Raw genomic sequence first — 21892 nt, 5'->3', positions numbered from 1 at the left:
GTGACTTGCACCAGAACCCCATTGACCAACCCCCAGCAGTGCAAGGTCATAGGGCTGCACAGCAATCTTTGATCACATAACCCCTATTGCAGCCAAAATGGCCATGTATCCCTAGCCTAAAGAGCATTGCAGTGTGAGGATAGAAACAAACTCCTTCCAATATCTCAGCTTCTTGTACCCATGTGAGTATGGCCTGGATGGACTGGAAGATTGCATTGGTGTCACACCAACATTTGCAGGCTATGATTGGAGCTGTAAAGTGTGCTGTTACATCTACAACTTTTCTTTTACAACAAATTAAAATATGTAGAACTATGCCAGGTACATTAGAACAATGCAAGCCTTTGATTGATGTACTGGTATTCAGTGTATCTCGTTTGCAACACAAGTTGCAAATTACCAACTTTCCTAACCATTTTCAGATGTCAGATTTCTGTTTGGGACACTAAGTATCAGTTTGCATTTGTTCTAACACTTTAAAATATGCATCGTCTATTTCTATCAGGTATCTGGAAGTCAAAAGAGCTCAAAAGCAATATTTTTCTCTCTCTTCCTCTCACATGAAATCTTTTTCGTTTCGGCGGCTGGCACGTCCGCAGCACAGATTATGAAGACTGCAGACAGATACACAGGGGTCAGTGGCTGAGCACAGGGTCAGATTCCGCTGCAGGTCACCCTGTGCCGGCCGGTGACCCCAGCATACCTGTCCGCCGTCTTCTAATCTGTGCAGGAGATGTGCTGGCCAGCGCGTCGGCGCACATGTGCAGTACAGATGATGTGGATTCCGCTACTTTTCTGCAATGATGATTACGGAAGGGTCATGGGGCGGATGGCTTCCATTGACTTCCATGGAAGCTGTCCGCATGGAAACCGCACAGAATCCCAGCATGCTGCGATTTCGCCTCTGCGAGCAGAAAATCACAATCGATTTCCGCTCGTGTAGAGAAAATCGTGTTTTGCCATAGTATGCTATGGACGGCATTTGCTGCGAAATCTGGAGGTGGACGCCAGCTCCAAATTCTGCAATGCAAATCCTCCCTTGTGCAGGTGACCTTAAACAAGATTTAGCACAATAATACAGTATATAATATCCTCTGTATGATACCACATTACAGCATAGAGGTATACTTTTCAGCCTAGTCCTAGCCTATCTCTGATTAAGTGCAAATACGCTGAGTCTGGCAAGGTGAGCCATTTATTCCACAGCTTTTCATATTTACAAATGGCATTCTTATTGCGATGCACACCTTTTTCAAAAGTCAGGATCCTATTAACTGGCTCTAACTTTACATAACATAGTCCAACCTACTGACTGGTGGGCTAGTTCTCCCAGCCTAACAAAATAAACTAAACAAGCCCAGATTTGAGTTTCTTACACAAATTCTCATAGATTTATCAACTCTAGGAATTGAGGATGTCTGTGTGTCGAGGGCAGATAGAAATATATCTACCAACTGGAGCAATGACATTATGTATAGAATGGTAGAGTTGGAAGGGACCTCCAGGGTCATCGGGCCCAACCCCCTGCTCAGTGCAGGATTCACTAAATCATCCCAGATAGATATTTGTCCAGCCTTTGTTTGAACACCTCCATTGAAGGAGAACTCGTCACTTCCCGTGGCAACCTGTTCCACTCACTGATCATCCTTACTGTCAGAAAGTTTTTTCTATTATCTAATCTGTCTCTTCCCTTTCAGTTTCATCCCATTGCTTCTAGTCTTTCCTTGTACAAATGAGAATAGGGCTGATCCCTCTGCAGTGTGACAACCCTTCAGATATTTGTAGACAGCTATTAAGTCTCCTCTCAGCCTTCTTTTTTGCAAGCTAAACATTCCCAGATCCTTTAACCGTTCCTCATAGGACATGATTTGCAAACCCTCTCTATCTTCGTAACTCTTCTCTGAACTTGCTCCAGTTTGTCTATGTCTTTTTTAAAGTAGGGTGCCCAGAACTGGACACAGTATTCCAGATGAGGTCTAACTAAGGAAGAGTAGATGGAAATAATGATCTCACGTGATCTAAACTCTATGCCTCTCTTAATACATCCTAGAAATATGTTTGGCTGCTGCATCACATTATTAAACTCCTGTTCAGTCTATGATCTATTAGTATACCCAAGTCTTTTTCGCATGTGCTGCTGCTTAGCACAATTCCTCCCATTCTGTATGTGCTTTTTTCATTTTTATTGCCCAGATGTAGGACTTCGCATTTCTCCTTGTTAAATATCATTCTTCTTGTTAAGTAACATTACACGGGGTGTCTCTAAATTAAGTCTCACCTTGGTAAATTACTCAGAAACAACATACATGAGAGGCTATTTTCTGATTTATATGATGTACAACAATCCCAAGTTTTAATACACAATATCAATTCAATGTGAGTCCCATTGGTGACATGACAAACATTGATATAGTAATACACCTCTGCCAGACTCTGCCCAGCTTGTCTGGCGTCACAGTGTCTTCGGCTTTCATGAAGGCTGCATGTAGGTTTTATCTTTTATGTAGCAGCACAAGTAACAATTGCGTTGAGTTAAGATGGGCGATTGCGGGGACCACTGCATAAGGGCCTAGTTGTTTCCTCCCATTCTTTTGATCAACTATTGAGGATTCTCAGTTTCCTGAACTGTACTATTATGTCTATTCACCTTCTCCCTGACGTGGAACATCATCGCTGTAACTGAGGGACTCCATGAGGTTGTTTCTCCTCCCACGCTCTTGCATTGCACAAGCAAAGCGATAACATTTACCTTTGTCCTCGTACTTAAGTGCCTGGGACAGTGACAGCTCCCCCATATTCGCCTCATGTATGTATATATAGACATGTTTGTTTTATAAAGCCTTACCCTGGGTTAAAATTTCACTATTTTTCTGTAGGATTTTCCAGGACTAAAATATGCAATTGATGGCCTATCCTCAACTGTATTACTTAGTGAGGTCCGAGTCACTCTGATCAGATGTTTGAAGAGGCTCCGGCGTTCGAGTTAGTACTGCGGACTCTCCATTGTATAGCAGACACTGTGCCGTACATATTGTAAACGTGGTGCTTGGAACTGTAGCTTCAATGGGACTGAGCTGTACGTCGGTCATGTGACCAATGTATACAACTTCACAGGCCAGAGAAAAAGCTGCAGGGCTTGCCTTGTGCCATGGCCCCTTCAAATGGAAGGGATGCTGGGGGTCAGCAAAATGTTTTTCTTTTCCAAACCTCTTCAGAGGAGGTGTCTTTGTTTGGACACTGTGGGTGACATTCATGAAACCCTTTATGCCAGCTTCAAAATTTTGCACAAGGCTTGCATGTGCAAAAATGTGACTTTTGGCAGTCTGTGCCGCCATCGGCCACTTTTCTGAGAAGGTGGCATGGCTTGTTAGGAAAAAAAATCAAGCATCCAGAAGGAGATGTCGGAATCGAATGAAACTTTATATGTGCTTGTATCGTTGATATAAGTAAGTGATTACAATATTAGAGGATAATTTATTGCAGAAAACTGAACAGTTGAAGGGAGGCTCTAGTTGGGCTGCCTCTGGCTTGGATGTAAGATGTGATACGGGCGTGTATGGAGGCATATATGTTCTGTATGGTATCCTGTGACATATCAGTCCACATTTGCTGTAACTGATCCTTTAGATCGCACAAACTTGTAGGCTGTCAAAGTTGTCATCCCAGATGGTCCCATAAATGTTCTATTGGCCATAAATAAATGTTGCACTGCCTCTTGGAAGCCGCCATGAGAGGCACCACATGTAGCTGCAGAAAGTCCTGAACATATCACTTAGCTGTCACTTCCCCTTCCACCATTACTAAGGGTGACCGACTGTCATATACGATAGACCTCTATATCATCAAACCACCAGTGGGGGCAGTGTGCTACCCCACAGTAAAGGCAGGATTGAGGTGCTCACCTTTAGGTCTCCAGACATGAACATGACCGATGTATTTGACCCCAATTCCAAAAAAGTTGGCAAGCTGTGTAAAATATAACTAAGTTTTAAGAAAAAGGGAAGGCAATGATTTGGAGAGCTCATATAACCGTACTTTATTAGTTCATTGATGGCTGAAACACATCTCAAAATGCTTGGAACAGGGTTAGCAAAAGGCTGGAAAAGTAAGTGGTCCTAATGACAAACAGCTGAGGGTTAATTTTCTACTAAATCACATGACTGTGTATAAAAATACCACATTACAGGGTCTCAAAGATGGTCAGAGGTTCACCAATCTGTGAAAACTGCATCTAAAAATTTCTGAAAAATGTTCCCGTAATGTAAAATTGTGAAATCTTTGAATATTCCACCATCTACGGCACATAAGATCATAAAAGATTCATAAGATCAGGAGAAACTGATGTGCACAAGGGACAAGGCCAATGGCCAATAATGGATACTCGAGATCTATGGGCCCTCAGCTGTCATTGCGTTAAAAACAGAAATGATTCTGTAATTCAAATCACTTTATGGGCCCAGGAATACTTCCAGGAATCATTGTCTGTGAACACAGATCACTGTGCAATCCACAATTCAATTTAAAGCTTTATCATGTGAAGAAGAAGCCATATAGCAACACAATCCAGAAACGCCAGCATCTTCTATGGGTCAAAGCTAATTTAAAATTGACTAAGGCAAAATGGAAAACTATTCTATCGTCAAATTTGAAATACCTTTTGGAAACCACAGGTGCCATGTCCTGCGGACCCAAGAGGTCAGGGACCATCCAGCTTGTTATCAGAACATAGTTCAAAAGCCTGCATCTCTAATGGTATAGGGTTGCATTAGTGCCTATGGCATGGGCAGCTTATACATCCTGAAAGGCACTATCACTGCTGAGCAGTATATAGAGATTTTAGAAGAACATATGCTCCCATCCAGACAATGCCTCTTTCAGGGAAGATCTTCCATATTTCAGCCAGACAATGCTAAACCACATACAGCATCCATTATAACAGTATGGCTTCACAGAAGAAGAGTCCGGGTGCTGAACTGGCCGCCTGCAGTCCAAACCTTACACCAATAGATAACATTTGGGGCATTATAATATGAAAAATCTGGCAAAGACGACCAAGGACAGTTGAGCAGCCAGAATCCTACATCAGACAGGAATGGGACAACATTCATCTCCCAAAACTCCAGAAATTGGACTCCTCACTTCCCAGATGTTTACAGACTATTGTAAAAAGAAGAGCGGATGCTACACAATGGTAGACATGGCCTTGGCCTAACTTTTTTGAGGTGCGTTGCTGCTATCAATTTCTTAGAGAGTTAATTTCTTTAAATGAAATGGAAAATGCCCCCCTTTCACCTTCTGATTTATTATATGTCCCATTGTGAATAAAATATGGTTATATGAGATTTCCAAATCATTACAGTCTTTCTTTTTTCTTACATTAATTTACATTTTACGTGTGTGTGTGTGTCAATTTTAAAGAAGACAGTGCGGCAGCACATATGTAGTCTCACTGCACTGAAGGAGGATACCCTCACTGTCAGCGGATAGCCAGTTAGATCTGGCACTTGTGTTAGCAGGGTGGGCAAGTGACACTCCCTCAGATAGAGTTGAGCCTGGATTGAGTCCCAAGGTAAAGTTCGAAGAAGTAACTGGTCACAGTTCTTTCAAAAACGGCTCTTCTCTCACCGTCCACCTTAACACCTGTCTGTAGGCCATTTCCTCTTTCTGCTGCCCGTTTTCCCACACATTCCCGCCATTAAAGGGCCAGTAGCGATTTGTCGATAAAGCCACAGCGCTATCAGCAACAAAGCATGATAATAGAACATAAACACCAATGAAAGGAAAAGCACCCCCTCTACATCATGAGGCAGGAATAGAATTGTGTAACTACATAAATGTAGCCGCAGTCCAATATGACTTTTTGGAATCCATAGATTGGATAGGCCATCTTGACATTTTGTAATAATTGCCATCTCTGGTGAGGTGTCCTGAGAGTTAACCAGATCAATTGTTTCTTCAGGACCTTTTGACGGAAGATTATAAGATCAAATACAATTGTAAAGTAATCTGTAGGGATAATGTAACACGCAGAAGCATCAAATAAATGTTTCAGCAGCTATGGTACAACATCTCATTCATACACATGAGAAAAAATACACCAACTATTCTTACTTACTGCATAATTAGTAAAAATGTGTGCAAAATAAATGACAGTATAGAAGAGTGATAGGGAGGGACGTAATGACCACACTCTTTAGTTCTCTGTTGTTCTCCTATCATCCTTCTTCATCGGAGGTGTGTATTTGACCATACATATTTTATAGAGATCATTGATCCCAATTTCCAGTCTTTATAACAGCTCCTTGTTTATTTATGCAATAATCAGATGGGGGCGGTTGTTCTCGCAGATCATGGCGTGCAGAAGAGAATCTTTTTTTATTAAATAAATGCCCATAATAATAAATTATGGCATAATCTTCCCCCTCTCTCAGGGAATGTCTAACCAAAATGTAGCTCTTGCTTCATTGTTTCTCTTTTAACCTAGCGCATGGAACATGAAGAAAAATGCACACATTTCCAACTCAGTATAGGAAACTAATTTTGGATATATATAAAGATAGAATATTATATATAGCAACATTGCCTGGTAAATGTATGGCATGGCAATAGAAAAAACACATGCCATTGTACATCCAATATACGTCATCGTCATTATGGAACACTTTTTCAAAATATTTCACCTATGCAAAATAGTTCTTTTCCACTAAAAAACAATAAAAAAGAACTATTACTACTGAGAAATAATTAATAAATTATGTGCTATTAGGCCATATGGACTTAAAAGCGGAAGGGCCCTCTATCAGACAGAAGAGAAAGCTGTCCAGCAGCGGTGGACTCATCTCCTTCTACTTGGCTGGAATTTAATGTTACAGGCAAGGGCAGACTGACCATTTACCCGTCCTTTAAAAAAAGGAAGATAAAAAGGAGAAGTGCACTAAAATTTAAAAAAAAACATTATACTTATCTAAAGCATATTTCCCACTCTCGGCCACTTTGATCTACGCCCCGCTGCTCACCTGCTGACTTCCTTGGAGAAAGATCACGTGACAAGCACTTGCTCATGTGATCACTAAGATCAGTCCTTGACCTCTGCATTAGTGTCTGGCTGTAATGATTACATGATCCTTCTACGAGGAAATCCTCAGGTGAGCAGCGTAGAGTAGATTGAAGAGGCCAGGAGTTGGAGGAGCAAGACAGGTGAGTATAGTTGTTTAATATTTTAATGTACAATGAGCGTTATTACTAACTGGAGGCCACGAAGAGTATTATTACTGATTGGAGGTCACAAGGAGCATATTAAATTAGGTCCTGAGAAGTATTGTTACTAATTTTAGACTACTAGGGGCATTATTATTTAATTCAGGCAATGAGGCTCATTATTACTAATTGGAGGCCATGAGGAACGTTATTTAATTTAGGAGCATTATAATATAATTTTATGCCACGAGACGCATTATTATTTAACAGAAGCCGTGAGGGGCATTATTACTTTATTTAGGCCATGAGCTGCATTACTTCTAAATTGAGACCATGAGGGCTATTAATATGTAATTTAGGCCATGCGAAGCATTATTACTGAGTGCGGCACTATGAATCTGAAGTTTATGTAGAGGTTGTCTGTGTGTCAAATTTTGCAGACAAGTTGTTGCAGAGAGAAGACATCATGGTATCTGGGCCAGATGGAGAAGAAAATGGGAAGTAAATGACTACAGTCAGTGAGGGCATCACTTGTTATCACTAGAGATACTATAATCACTTATGCAGTCCTCATAGCGCCTGTGTAGGGCTGGTATGTACTGATATATGGTCATTGTATAGGGATAATCTTGGACTTTGTACATAGCTTTTTTCTTCAGCAACACTGTGGCAGTATTATATGGTCACAGTCTGGGAGTATTATTTGGCCCTCATATAATGTTATTATTGGTAATATTGATCTTTGTATTGGTCTTTATTCAGCCACAGTATGTTGATATTCATCTCTTGGTGATAGGTATATGTGATAAGGATGTGGTGGTATTATTTAGCTTTTACATAGTATTATTATTGATAACATTGGTCTTGGTATAGTGGGTTTTGTGCATTGACAGCATGGAGGTAATTATACTGGTCATGAGGATTGCAGTGATACAGTGTGGTTTTTTTTTCCACTTTTGCAAAATGAAAACATTTTTTTTATAACCCAGACATTTTTTAAAATAAACTTTAGTAATAATTGTGCTGTTATTTATTTAGTTCCACCATTGAGTCATAATGTGATAACACAATCACTTTTATAATGCTTTGGTATACTCAGTATAGCAAAGAATTATTCCTTGTGAGTCCAAAACTGCAAAACAAGCTATTAGACTGAAGGCACAGTGTAAGGCCTTGGTCAGACGAGCGTGTTTTTTTGCACGCCTATGTGTGTGGCAAAAATGCGCTCCTCGCATAAGCGGAAAACGCCTGAACGGGCAAAGTTTCATATGCGCAGCGCATTAAACTTTGCCCGTTCACTGGAGCAGCTGCACCACGAAGTCCCCTACATTACTGAACATTGTGACAGCACTGACACAGTGTTCAGTGATGATGGGACTCCCCGCGGGGATGAAAGAATCACAGCTGTGGCAGAGGACCACAATGCTATCCCACTGCTTTCAATGGGACCAGCGCTGCTGCCACCCCATTGAAAGCAATGGGATTAAGGCAACCCCTGCAGCGATGATTTTTGGCCGGGGGGGGGGTTCGAAATAAAAACCCTACCCTGAAAATCATCCCTAGCTGTAGAAAAAAAAAAGTTAACTCACCTAGAAGTGCTGTCCAGCTCTTCTCCCCGTTCCCCAGCAGTCTTCTTCTGTCTTTCTGGTTGCCAGGAATTGAAAAATTCGCCCTCCTGAAAGCACTGCCTCTGATTGGCTGAGCGCTGTGACCAATCAGAGGCAGCACTCTGCTATTCATTGAATAACAGTTGGTCAATGGAAACTCCCGCAAAACGCACACCTATGTCCTATCTGTTTTTGGTGCGGGTGGTTTTGTGCTTCAAGTTCCGCACATTTGAACACTTCTATTGGTACTTTTAGAAGCGTGCATTATGCGCACGCAAAACACATGCTCATCTGACTGAGGCCTAAGAGGCATGCAGCTGTGGGATGCATGGAGGCCTTTCCTAGGCCTTTGGCTGCCATGGTTACCCATTGGCATCCTGTGATTGAATTTGCATGGGGCTGATTGGGACAAATTTGTCTAACCACCTAACATAAATATATTAACATAATATTTTAGGCTGAAAAAAGGCTTGTGTCCATCCAGTTCAGCCTATTACACCCCCAGTGTTAATCCAAAGAAAGGCAAAAAACACCCTTCCCAACTCCGAGTCGGGCAATCAAAATAACTCCCTTCTGAATTCCATTTACTACTTTAGTTGCCCGCCTTTGAAGCTCTGATATGTCCTTCTGGAGTATGGGTGCCCAAAACTGTACATCATATTGCATGTGTGGTCTGACCAGTGATTTGTAAAGAGGAAGAATAATGTTGTAATCATGTGTCCCTAGACCTTTTTGTAACAATTTTTTTTATTGATTTTATCATAGTTTTAGAAACATTAACAAAATGTTCATTGATTACAAAGCTATTAGTATATAACATACATAGTATAAAATGACAACTCCATCTGAAGTTTTGGACATATTGAACATTTTCATTCTTTACTCCTATATTAATTCGTAATACGTCATGCATACACTAATTTGTGAATGAATATGTTGTAAAGTAGAATCTTGTAGGAGAACAAGATATTCCAATTAAACAACCTTTTGTGCCATTGTGTGCCCTGAAGTGGTTATCTAATCAGTTGTTACTATATGGTATATAAAACATTGTGGTGCCCTCTGGTGCTAGACCTAATGGACCCCTAGACCTCTTTTGATGCACCCCATCATCCTATTTGCTTTGGCAGCAGCTGCTGGGCACTGATTGTTAATAAATTTACAGTTAACTAAAATCCCCAAGGTGTTCTCTGTGTCATTTTTTGCCCAGTGGTTTCCCATTTAGTATGTAATGGTGACATGCATTTCCCCTGCTCATGTGCAGAACCTTACATTTATTAGTGTTAAACCTTATTTGCCACTTTTCTGTCCAAACCTCCAACTTATCCAGATCCATTTGCAACTGTATACTGTCCTCCCTTGTGTTAATTACGTTACATAGTTTTGTATCATCTGCAAATATTGATATTTTACTGTGCAATTCCTCAACGCCATTAATAAACATATGATAGGGACCAGATATTTCATTTTACCTGACATTTCATTTTCCTGAGCAAATACAAAAAAAGCTATTTTATAGATTTGCTTTTTCCTCATCATCCTTTACAATTTTTCCTACATTATTTTTTTAAAGGGACAATACTTTCTGTATTTATCTTTTTACTATTCATATAGTTGAAGAACAGTTTAGGGTTACTTTTATTCTCTCTGGCACGGAGTCTTTCTGTCTCCACCTTTGCTGCTTTTATCTGTTTTTTAAATTATTATTTTTTTCTTATAGGTTTTTAGTGCTTCTTCACTCCCTTCTTGTTTTAGTAGGTTACATGCTTTCTTTTTGTTGTTTATTGCTCCCTTTACATCTTTATTGAGCCACATTGGTTTTCTCCTCTTGCATTCCTGTAAGGTATGAACCGCTGAAAGTGAATATTTAAGATGGTTTTAAAAATTTCCCACTTACTGTCTTAATTCATTTTTGAGTACATTGTCTCAGTCGAGGTTAAGGGCATCTCTAAACTATTTGAACCTTTGCCTTCTAAAGTTTTGTATTTTTGTAGCTCCCTGATAAAACTCCCTATTGAAAGACAAGTGGAAATTGATCATTTTATGGTCACTATTTCTCAAATGTCTCCTACCTGCACTTTTGTTATTCTGTCAGGTCTGTTGGTTAATACTAAGTCCAAAATGGCCATCCCAATAGTTCGCTACTATGCAAGTTGAGAAAGGTAATTGTCTTTAGTTATTAACAAAAACGTGTTACCTTTTTGAGATCCACGTGTTTCAGCTTTCCAGTTTATATCCGGATTGTTAAGGTCTCCCATAATAATTACCTTATTGTGATTTTCCACTTCATCTCTTTGCCTCAGTAATAGATTTTCAGTGGCCTCTGATATATTTGGTGATCTACAGAAAACCCCTATGAGGATTTTATTATTATTTTACCCTCCATGTACCTCTACCCATAGAGACTGCACATGTTCACCTCTGTCACATATAATCTTCCGAAGTGTGGGCTTTAAACAGGATTTTACATAAAGACAAACCCCTCCCTTCTTCCGATTTGCACAATCCCTTCTAAACAGACTTTAACCCTGTAAATTAAATGCAGAGTCACAGCTTCCATCCAACCAGTTCTCTATTATTCCGAGTATCTCGGAGTATCTTCAGACATTGTTACTTCCAGTTCTTCAACTTTGTTTGTCAGACTTCTAACATTAATCACCATACAGTTTAGAGGTTTTGGGTTATTTTTTATGTGTATCCTTACTAACTGTTCTGCCAGTTTTAACTGTACTAATCCCTCCCACTGCTCCACCTGCATTCTCATTACTTAGTCCCACTATCTTTCTGTCTACCTCTCTGGTTGTGCTCCTCCTGAATCCCTAGTTTCAACACTCCTCCAATCTTCTAGTCATCTTCTCCCCAGCACAGCTGCACCCTCCCCATTGAGATGCAGCCCATCCCTATGGTAGAACTTGTAGTCAACAGCAAAGTTGGCCCAGTTCTCTAGGAACTCAAATCCCTCTTTCCTACCACAACTCTTGAGCCACTTGTTTACCTCCTTAATCTCCCACTGTCTTTCTGGTGTGGTACATGGTACAAGTAGAATTTCAGAAAATACTACTTTGGAGGTCCTTGCCCTAAGCTTATGGCCTAGTTCCCTAAAATCATTTTAAGGGCCTTCCACCTGCCTCTAAATTTTGTTATTGGTGCCAAAGTGCACTATGAGCCTTGGGTCCTCACCAGCCCCTCCAAGTAATTTATCAACCCGATTTGTGATGTGTCAAACTCGAGTGCCAGGAAGACAACACATTATTAGACGATCCTAGACGTTGTTACAGGTTGCCCTGTCTGTCCCCCTAATACTTAGTCCTCTACTACCAGGACCTCTCTAGCCTGCCTTGTACTCCTATTACCCTTCTTAATGGAGTACACATCCCCGTGAAAGTCAGAGGCCATGTCATGCCGCAGCAGTGCTAGCCCTGTAATGGCATTTCCCTCATCTGACAACTTTGCAAACTTGTTGGAGTGTGTCAGTTTAGGATTAGCCTCCCTGTAAACTCTTCCATCTACCTCTGCTAATTGTCAACAAGCTAGCTGCCTGATCATTCTGCACTCCCATGCTACCATCCACCCTCACATCTACCCCAGCAAGTGCCTCCTCAATGTGCTGCAAGCTCCTTTCCATGTTGTCAATGGATCTCAGTGTTGCAAGCTGCTAATTTAGATCCAGAATCTGAGCTTCCAAATGTGCAACATGCTCACATCTCATACAGCAGTATGCACCCTCGAATGGTGGTTTAAGGACTGCATACATGGAACAAGATGTACACTGGACAGCATTATCAATCTTGGAGCACATTCTAAATGGGGACTGTAAAAATAAGTTAAATAAAATTATTATATGCAAGTGAAAATTAAAATAGATAGGCAATAAATAAATAGAAGTGACTTTTCTAAACTCCCTGAATCTCAAGTCACCAATCTCAAGTTACACACTTAAGAAACAGCACACTTAAAATACAGCACACACACTTGCTTTGCTTGCTTTATATTGCTCTTATCTGCAATAATGTAATACTCTTGCTCCTTTTCTGTTTGGTATTTAGGGAGTTAAGTGACTGGGATCTCAGCCATTACAGCGAGAGCCCAGCTGTCACTCAGCATAGAGCTCTCTTCCAATGGTCATAGCGGTGCAGGACCCTTGACATAAATATCCATCACAGAGTCTTAAGCCAGTCTGTGTCGTTCATTTATGTCATGGAGGCTTAACAAGTTGAAAATAGATGGCACCTTAAAGGGGTATTCCTATCTCAGCTTTCCATAACTAAAATATGAAACTGCTGCCATTGCTACCGACTATCTGGCTGGAGTCAACAAAAACAGCCCAGAGCTTAGCCCAGTGTGGTTTCCATAGCTCTTATTGAAGCAAATGGGAGCTTCCAAAAGAGCAACATGAGGCCACTTTGTAATTTTTTTTCCATGGCCACTTTGGGTTCCCAATCCACCCCTGGCTACAAGATAAATATTTAGTCACAGGTAACCTCCCCCACCTTCAATCAAAAAGGGATTGTTTTTATCATGCAACTCATTTTAAGTAAAGCCCCATCTTGGATCATCTTATATCATTTTTCACATTTCTGTCAAGGACCATCTGCTATGCGTTGTGATGCCATATCTGATATTGCTATAAAGAGAGGGATCAGACTTCTTCTCACCATCCATACTGAAGAAGGGGTAGACATGTTTAGTGTTATTAAATGGAAAGAGAACACGATCCAGCTCAATAATTGCTGTTCAAGGGTGCGTGGAGGTACAGGGCAGTACAAAAGTCACAGAGGAAATTAAAAGTCCGGCGTCCAGAATCCAATAAAATCCAAAGCCTTATTAACATTTCATTGGAGATTTATAAAACGCAAGTCAGACATTGCTGATGCATTTCAGACTGCTATTGAGTCCATAGTCATCGGCTATGTCTAAGGACCCCTTAGTGGTCCGAAAAACATTAGGAGTGTCTGTGCTGTGTGTTATGAACTTTCTATGAATTGTTAATGAAGCTTTTGTTTTTATTGTATTCTGGATGTCGTACTTTTATTCCGCTGTCCGTTATTAATGATATTAGTACATTACAATGGGTGTATTCCTGCAGACCGATTCTTAGCCTGACTTTATCCAAGGACCTGCGAGTGCAACAACTGATGTCATAGATATCACAATTGTCCCATTTAGGGACAGCGCTCATGAACCATAGATGCTTCAGGCCGGCTAGTAGCAGAATGTGTGGATATGTGTATAAGCCACGGAGCAGCATATCCAGGTGGCTAATTTCAATGAGGGTTTCCATGGAGATCCCTCTGGGTTGAGCCTTAAAAAAAGAAAAAAAAAATGACATCATTAGCTCAGGACCTAATTATTGCTTATTGGAGCAACAAATGAGGGGACAGCTGCCAGGGAAGAGCTTTTTTCTAACACTGGGACAGGCAGTAGAAATCCCCTGAGCGTACATGTTATTTTATGTCATCCCAAAACAGCTCTGCTTCTTTGTGCCTCTGCAGCGACTGGGATACTATGTGACTTGCACTGCGAACAGCGGCCAGACCTTCTCCTGTAGCCTTACTAGAGGCTGATGTCATGTGGCAAAAGTCAATGAGTTGCCATGATACCAAGATAACTTAGCCAGAGCTTGCTTTATAAATGATGTGCACTGCTGTCCATGAACCTCACATCATTCCGCTCACTTCAGTATACCGTATCAACAAGCTAATAAAATCTGTCAAGTTGGGTTGGACTACGGATGGATATAGATTCTACACGTCCTAAAATGTACCTATATAGGATGAGCTACTGTATGTAACAGCTGACAGCATTATGTGGGTCACATCTATTATGCAAAGGGCCTTGAATGTATGTTCATGAGGATTCATTATAGAAACATTAAGTAAATATAACAGTCCGACAAAAAAAAAATTAGTTTTTAGCGCAAATTGTCCTTTGTCAGTAGTTGAGTATCCCTCGGCTCAATTTATTGGGCCAGCACCCATTCTGCAGTCATGTCCCTCCATTCCATTCACCCATGACATCATGTCTTGTGAGATCACCATCTTTTTTGGGGCCTTAGGAGGAGCTTGTCAAAAACATTTCACTAAAATTGCCCGTGGTTATGTCCTCACCTTTGTGACATTATCACCCCTGCTATATAACCACCATATGATGTCATTATATGGACTGGTGCCCTACAGAAAATCCATAAGCCCATGTTCCTGACAACCTCCCTGGTGACATTAATGAGGTGTTGCCAGTGATATTGGTTCCTGTGATGTCACAGCCACAGTTTAATTATATGCTATGGAGACAGGGAGAAAGTGACATGCCTCCAGCATTAGCAATTCCTACTCTGGCTGCAACAGTTCTAGCAGTTGTGGAACACAGCATTAAATTTATAGGGCCAGTACCCCTTGTAACATAACCACCTGCCCCCCACTACCCCTTCCAAAGTCGTCACCACCTGCCTTAGAACCGTTGTCTATTAAGGCATATGGTGGGTCTACTCTGCTTAAGGGAAGACTACATTTGCAGAAATGTATGGCTAAGTTAGAGAAGTTGTCCAGCCCAGTTTTATTGCCTGCTTGGTTAAGAAGAGTTTGTCTTTATTCCCTTTAAAGGGAATATATCAGTCAATGTAACTACCAGTGGTAATTATGACGTCATCATCCTTGTGATGTCATCAGCCTTGGGAAGTTAACACCCCTGGTGGTATAAAATTAGTCTAGACAGTCTAAAGATGTGCCAGCTTTATCGTACAGACAGAGCCAGTCCAGATTATGGTGCATTTTAAGACTGTCTAGCCTAAGTCTGCATTGTCTAACCATTAGACAATATTAATGTACAGAATCCAATTTTAACTCATTACCTTCATCCACAAAGGTCTCCATGGCACTGCACCCAGCCAGCGTCCTCCGCTCCACTAACTAAATCAAATTAAGTACCCCTTTAACTCAAACCTCTTATTCTCACCTCTAAGACTTCTCCAGAGCAGCACCAGTCCTCTGGAACGCACTACCCAAAATTATCCGGGCAATCCCTGACACACAAAATTTCAGGATTGCTCTAAAAATGCACCTCTTCAGAGAGGCATACCATATCCTCTAAACCAAACCCCTAGGTACTCTGCCTGATAACATGCTTCCTGTCCTACTGACTGCAATTCCTGCTAGCCACAATCAACCGCCCCCTGCAGTCACACCGATTCAGCCACTATACGGCCTGACCATTGTCTGTGTGTATAGCATCCCTCACTCTCCACCTCGCTATACCGTGCACATCTCCAGCCCCTTTATCTTCTGTATCACCCTGTTTGTAGTATGTAATCTTGTTGGAGCAGGACCCTCACCCCTACTGTATCCATCAATTGATTACTAGTAGAGATGAGCGAGTATACTCGCTAAGGCACTACTCGCTCGAGTAATGTGCTTTAGACGAGTATCTCCCCGCTCGTCCCTAAAGATTCGGGGGCCGCCGCGGCTGACAGGTTGCGACAGGGAGCAGGAGAGAGCAGGGAGGAGAGAGGGAGAGAGAGATCTCCCCTCCGTTACTCCCTGCTCTCCCCCGCAGCTCCCCGCTCCGCGCCGGCCCCCGAATCTTTAGGGTCATGCGGGGAGATACTTGGCTAAGGCACATTACTCAAGCAAGTAGTGCTTTAGCGAGTATACTCGCTCATCTCTAATTACTAGATGTAACTGTGGTTTTATTTCTATTCCCCCTGTCTTCTAAGCGCTGCAGAATATGTTGGCGCTATATAAATAAAGCTTATTATTATGTATCTGCCTTTATACTTCCAATCCACAATTTTAATGATGAGGACATAGTGGACTCTCAGTTGACAAAAAATATCTTTCCTAGCGTACTGGACATGCATGGACATCTGAGCCACATCAAAGTACAGAAATAGAACAATATAGCTTGTGTATCGCACAGTTTGGGGCAATAGCAATTATTTTGCTTCAAACTATGCTCTGTGGCTTTACCATGACATCTGCTTCAAGCCTTAGATTTTGTTTAGATATTCTCAGGCGCAACTGCATTAGATACTACATTGCCACTCATCTGTATACTGTCCGATCTGCATGGACATTGTACACTGTATGTCCCATTCTGGTCTATGATACGGATGAGAATGGGTCAATTTTTTTTCACAACAGACCAACGGCCTGTATGTAAAATTGCTTGTGTGAATAGCCTCATAGGCTATAATTGGTCCGTCTGCTGTCTGTGAAATACACAGACAGCACATAAATACACCCGTAAGAACAAGCTCTTAATAAAAGCAATTTCCTAGTGGGTCCTTAGCTTTATTGAGCTACTAGAACACTGAAAAGGATAAAATAGAACACCGCAGCATTGCTGTATATGTCACGGGTGGAGGGATAGCGACGTAGGCTTCAGGATACGATGCAGCAGATGGCATAACCAAAATATGCAGTATTTATATGAAAAAACACAAGAATAAAAGCGAACAATAGAATGGTAACAATTAAACAATTAGACTTCTACTTTCGAATTCATTGTCAACAATCCATAGCAACAAGAATACCTTTAAAGGGACAATCACAATAGTTCAGACAGCGCCAACGGATATTGAGCAGGCTCCCCAATGTGCTTTTTTTCCTATCCTCCGTAAAGGAGGAGAGCTGCAATGACAGTAAGGGGGGACTCTCACCAGGAGAGTGGACCCCCAATAAGGAAACAAACAGTAGGTTTTAAGTAAAAAAGATATGCGCTCGTGGAAAAAGCAGTTAGGTCGAGCAGAATGCAGAGATCATCCGTCCTGTGAGGGACGGAAGAGATATAAAGTAGAATGGCACTTACTCGGAAGGAGGGGGGTGTATAATACAAGAAGCCCCCTCCTTTGTGTGCTGACTCCTCTAAATCCTCTCAGTCGCAGATGGTAATTGCGGAAAGCGAGTTGATTTATCCAGTTTTATTTATATAAAATCAAGTTTACAAGAAGGCAACGCGTTTCGGTGCGACATGCACCTTTTTCAAGCCTATGCGTACATATACAGAAAGGCAGATTTACTCACATTTATAGGTATCAGAGTATCACTTTCATTTTGTGTGTAGCGCCATTTTGTGGGTGGAGCTATGTATCTTTTTTCCACGAGCGCATATCTTTTTTACTTAAAACCTACTGTTTAAAGGGACAATAACACTTTGTGAATATCAGTCCTGTTTTTCTGGCGTACAGATCACCCTACTACCAATAAGAGGGTCTATTAGAATTGCAGCATGTAAAATCCACTAAAAGTGTCTCTTTTACCTATGGCTTGCGCCCCCTGGCCTCCTATAATAGCATCCCAGTCTGTGAGCGCAACAGCAATTTGCTAAACAGTCCAATTTCCTCAGTGTTGCTCATGTCTTCTTCAACAGTCCTGTTGAGTAACTGTTGGTGTCCCTATCCGTGTGCACACCCAACGTTTGTGTTGGCATTGGCCTCACTTATAGTTTATCATGTGGAGGCTGCAGCTTCTACTGGTTGTTGTTGCCTGGGGTCAGGACCACTCCTCTCTGCTCCTCTGTCCGAATCCTCGTTGGCGCTGATAGTCGTTGCAGTACTTCTCCCACTCCAGACCCCATAGAGTGACTGTCCCTCACTTGTCACAAGCCACACTGTTCTCAGCCTCTTCACTCTCAATTCTGCAGGCCTTCTCCACACCGCCAACAACTGCTGCCACCTGACTTCAGTCCCTGTGCTCTCCTGTTGTGCGGCAGGAATTGTCCCTTTTATGCATGGTCAGTTTTGCTACGTCAAAATTTGTCGCAAATTTTTGTGCACATGATTATTTTGGCGCACTTTATCATCCATCTCTATAGCAACTTTTTAGCCCTTTTAGGGAGTCCCTTACATGTAGAAGCCATGAATATGTGTCATGTTTAGTGTCAGGCATATTTGACTGGGGAGAGTGAGGGTCTCCCCTGTACAACACTTCCTGTATTCGGCTCATGCCGGACAAGAGCTTTGTGTTGTAGTAGCACAGCACAGTCTAAGTGACTCCCCAGAATGTATTCTTGCACAATTCATTTTCCATCCTTGAAGTGCATGCTGTCCAGCACCATTGGCGCACAATAATACAATCAGTGTTTTAAGTGCACATTTGCTGTCATTGTGCCCATATTTATCAGTATTCAATAGAAAGCACATGTTCATGGTAAAAAGGTAATAGTGCCCTTTTTGTGCCCCCACAAATAATGTCCCCTTGCTGCTCCTTTTATGCCCTCATAAATAGTGCCCCTCTTATGCCCTCCGCAAAGTAATGAAGGCCCCTGCACACATACAATGTAAGGCTGGCTGCACACGGGCGAGATGAATTCCTCATGCAGGTTCCTGCAGCGGAATCTGGCTGTGACTCCGGCCGGCGTACCTACATTATCTGTATTGTGGATGACCAAGGGAAGAAGTCAAATGAAAAAAAAACAAGACAGTGACTAATGCACGACGTGCTCTGTGGAGGCTGTAAGGATGACATTGTAGGCATTATTAGTGTGGCGAGGGCGGCATGTTGCCCCCTAGCTGTGTTGCAAGTGTGACCCCTGCAACTCCTATAGCTATGCCAATGATAGTCCCACAGAGTAGCATATTGCATTGTGCCTGCTGAATATGCTTTTAGTCTGCTGTGAAGCACGGACCTGTAAAACTATCTTCCGCCTGCTATGGAAAGTGAGCTGCAAGGATGCCTCTGCCTGTCTATTCATCTTATCTTGGTTAAATCTGGCAATTAAAAGGATGGAAGATAATCATCTCCATAGTTACATCCAGGTAGCGTTGTGAGAAAACGTATTCCCATATATCTTGGTCTGCTAGTTTTTATGTAGTAATTGCAATTCTGCAACCATCTCCAGCACAAACCAGACACAGGAAAAGATAAAAGTGATAGTGTTGAATCTGTAATCCAAACCGCATCATAGAATTACTGTGGAGAGGAGAACCCACGATGAACATACACACTTAATACCTTCCCATTTAATGGGGTTCCCCCACTGCCTAACATATTAGAGAATTGCATCTCCTCTTTATCCAGTTCTTGGGGATTCAAATATTTATTAAATGGATCCCTGGTAAATCGATGATGTTATATTGGGGTCTTATGAAAACATATAGCTGCTTCTCAGTACACTGCATGCACACGATAAAGTATCATGCCTTTACACTTATTGGAGACACAAGTCCTTTGAGGAAGAACTGTGGAGGCAAAATTACTGTGCAGGAATACATTAAAGCACAATTACTTTCAAGGGACACACTAGTACTTTGTGGTGCCATAAATGGACACTTTATAGGGGCACAATTACTTTGACGGGGCACAGAGGGGCATTGTTTGGACACAACTACTTTAAGGGGGTAGAAAGGGGCACTATTAATTTGTGAGGGCACCCTTCTTGGGTGCACAGTTACTTTGTGGGGGCACAGGGCACTGCTACTTTGGGGGTACAAAGGAGGAATTATTTCATTGTGTCCATTACAGATGAATTACTCCTTTGTGGGGGCACTATTTTTCATTTTCAGTTTGTTTTTCAGTAGAATTGTACAGATAACGGGTCACATTGAAGCGGGAAATAAATCTGAAATGATTCATCTTTGTCATATTTTTTCACATGACAAAAATATGACCTTTGTAGATTTTTTTTAATATCCATTATTTAGATATAGTCCCAAACTAAACTTTTGCACCAGGGCCCTATGCCCCAGGTTCAGGCTGAAGTAAATGCATCCCACTTACATGGCATTATTCCTTTTACTAGTAAGATATGGCAAAGTTTGACTATTTGCCAAGCGAAGGAGAGTCTGCACAAACAGTTATGACCACCCCCATCCCATTCGTTAATGTAACGGTACACTAAAGGCAGCTGATGCTAGTGCAGAACATAAAGTGGCCATATAGGACACATACAAAAAGAATACCAAAGGCAAAATCCCAGTGGCATCCACTGCCCTGTAAGTCCTGCACTAGGAGTAACAAAGTTTTTTGTGGGGGTTTCTTTAAAAAAATCTCTGTGGACCAAATTCTTTTTTTTCCAATTGGGAATTAGATCCCATCTTCATAAATATTATAGTAGCTGACATAGGTGTAGCCTAGGCTCTGACACAAAATCTGTAATTGCTGTCCTCTTGGGACCCTTCAGCCAACAGGGCCCATGTGCTACCTCTGCAGGTATAATTACACAGTCGGGATGCCGGAGGGACATAAGCTTACACTGAGCCTGACAGCGCCTCTCACCATTGTGCTCATGGCATCTCTATATGGACATACGTCGAACATGAAAGTAAACGTTAAATGGGGTTTTATTGCCTTCATATGTTAGCGATAGATTGATGATTGATAGGTGTCAGGCAGTAGGATTCCTGCACTCCTGGAATGAGGGGCCATAGTGCTAGATGTGGGGCTTATTTACAGTGGTGATTTTAACATCCGAGTTTAATACTGACAGAAGAACCCAGTCCGTGTAAAATATTGCAGCATGTCCTATTCAGGTGCGATTCTCAGAGCAGAATTACTCATTCAAGTCAATGTGTGTGAAATAATGGAATGCACACACGTGCAATTAACTTAAAGGGGTTGTCCCACGGCGAAACTTTTTTTGTTTTTTTTTTGCATAGGCCCCCCGTTCAGCGCAGAACAAACCCAAGGGATGTGTTGAAATTACAAAAAAAAATTTTACTTACCCAAATCCTCTCTCGGCAACTTCTTCCTTGTTTTCCTTCAAGATGGCCGCCAGGATCTTCACCCACGATGCACCACGGGTCTTCTCCCATGGTGCACCATGGGCTCTGTGCGGTCCATTGCCGATTCCAGCTTCCTGATTGGCTGGAATCGGCACACGTGATGGGGCGGAGCTACGTGATGACGCGTAGAAGGGGGTGGAGCCAGAATGCCGCTCGTGCCCGGACCGACCAGAAGGGAGAAGACCCTTCTGCGCAAGCGCGTCTAGACAAAGCCATGGAGACGGGGACGCCAGCGCAGGGAAGGTGAGTATATAACTTCTGTATGGCTCATATTTAATGCACGATGTATATTACAAAGTGCATTAATATGGCCATACAGAAATGTATAACCCCACTTGCTTTCGCGAGACAACCCCTTTAAGTGACTCTGCTG

The sequence above is a fragment of the Eleutherodactylus coqui genome, chromosome 9, assembly GCF_035609145.1.
Source record: "Eleutherodactylus coqui strain aEleCoq1 chromosome 9, aEleCoq1.hap1, whole genome shotgun sequence".
NCBI lineage: Eukaryota > Metazoa > Chordata > Amphibia > Anura > Eleutherodactylidae > Eleutherodactylus > Eleutherodactylus coqui.
Note: the sequence above shows the minus strand (reverse complement) of the source record.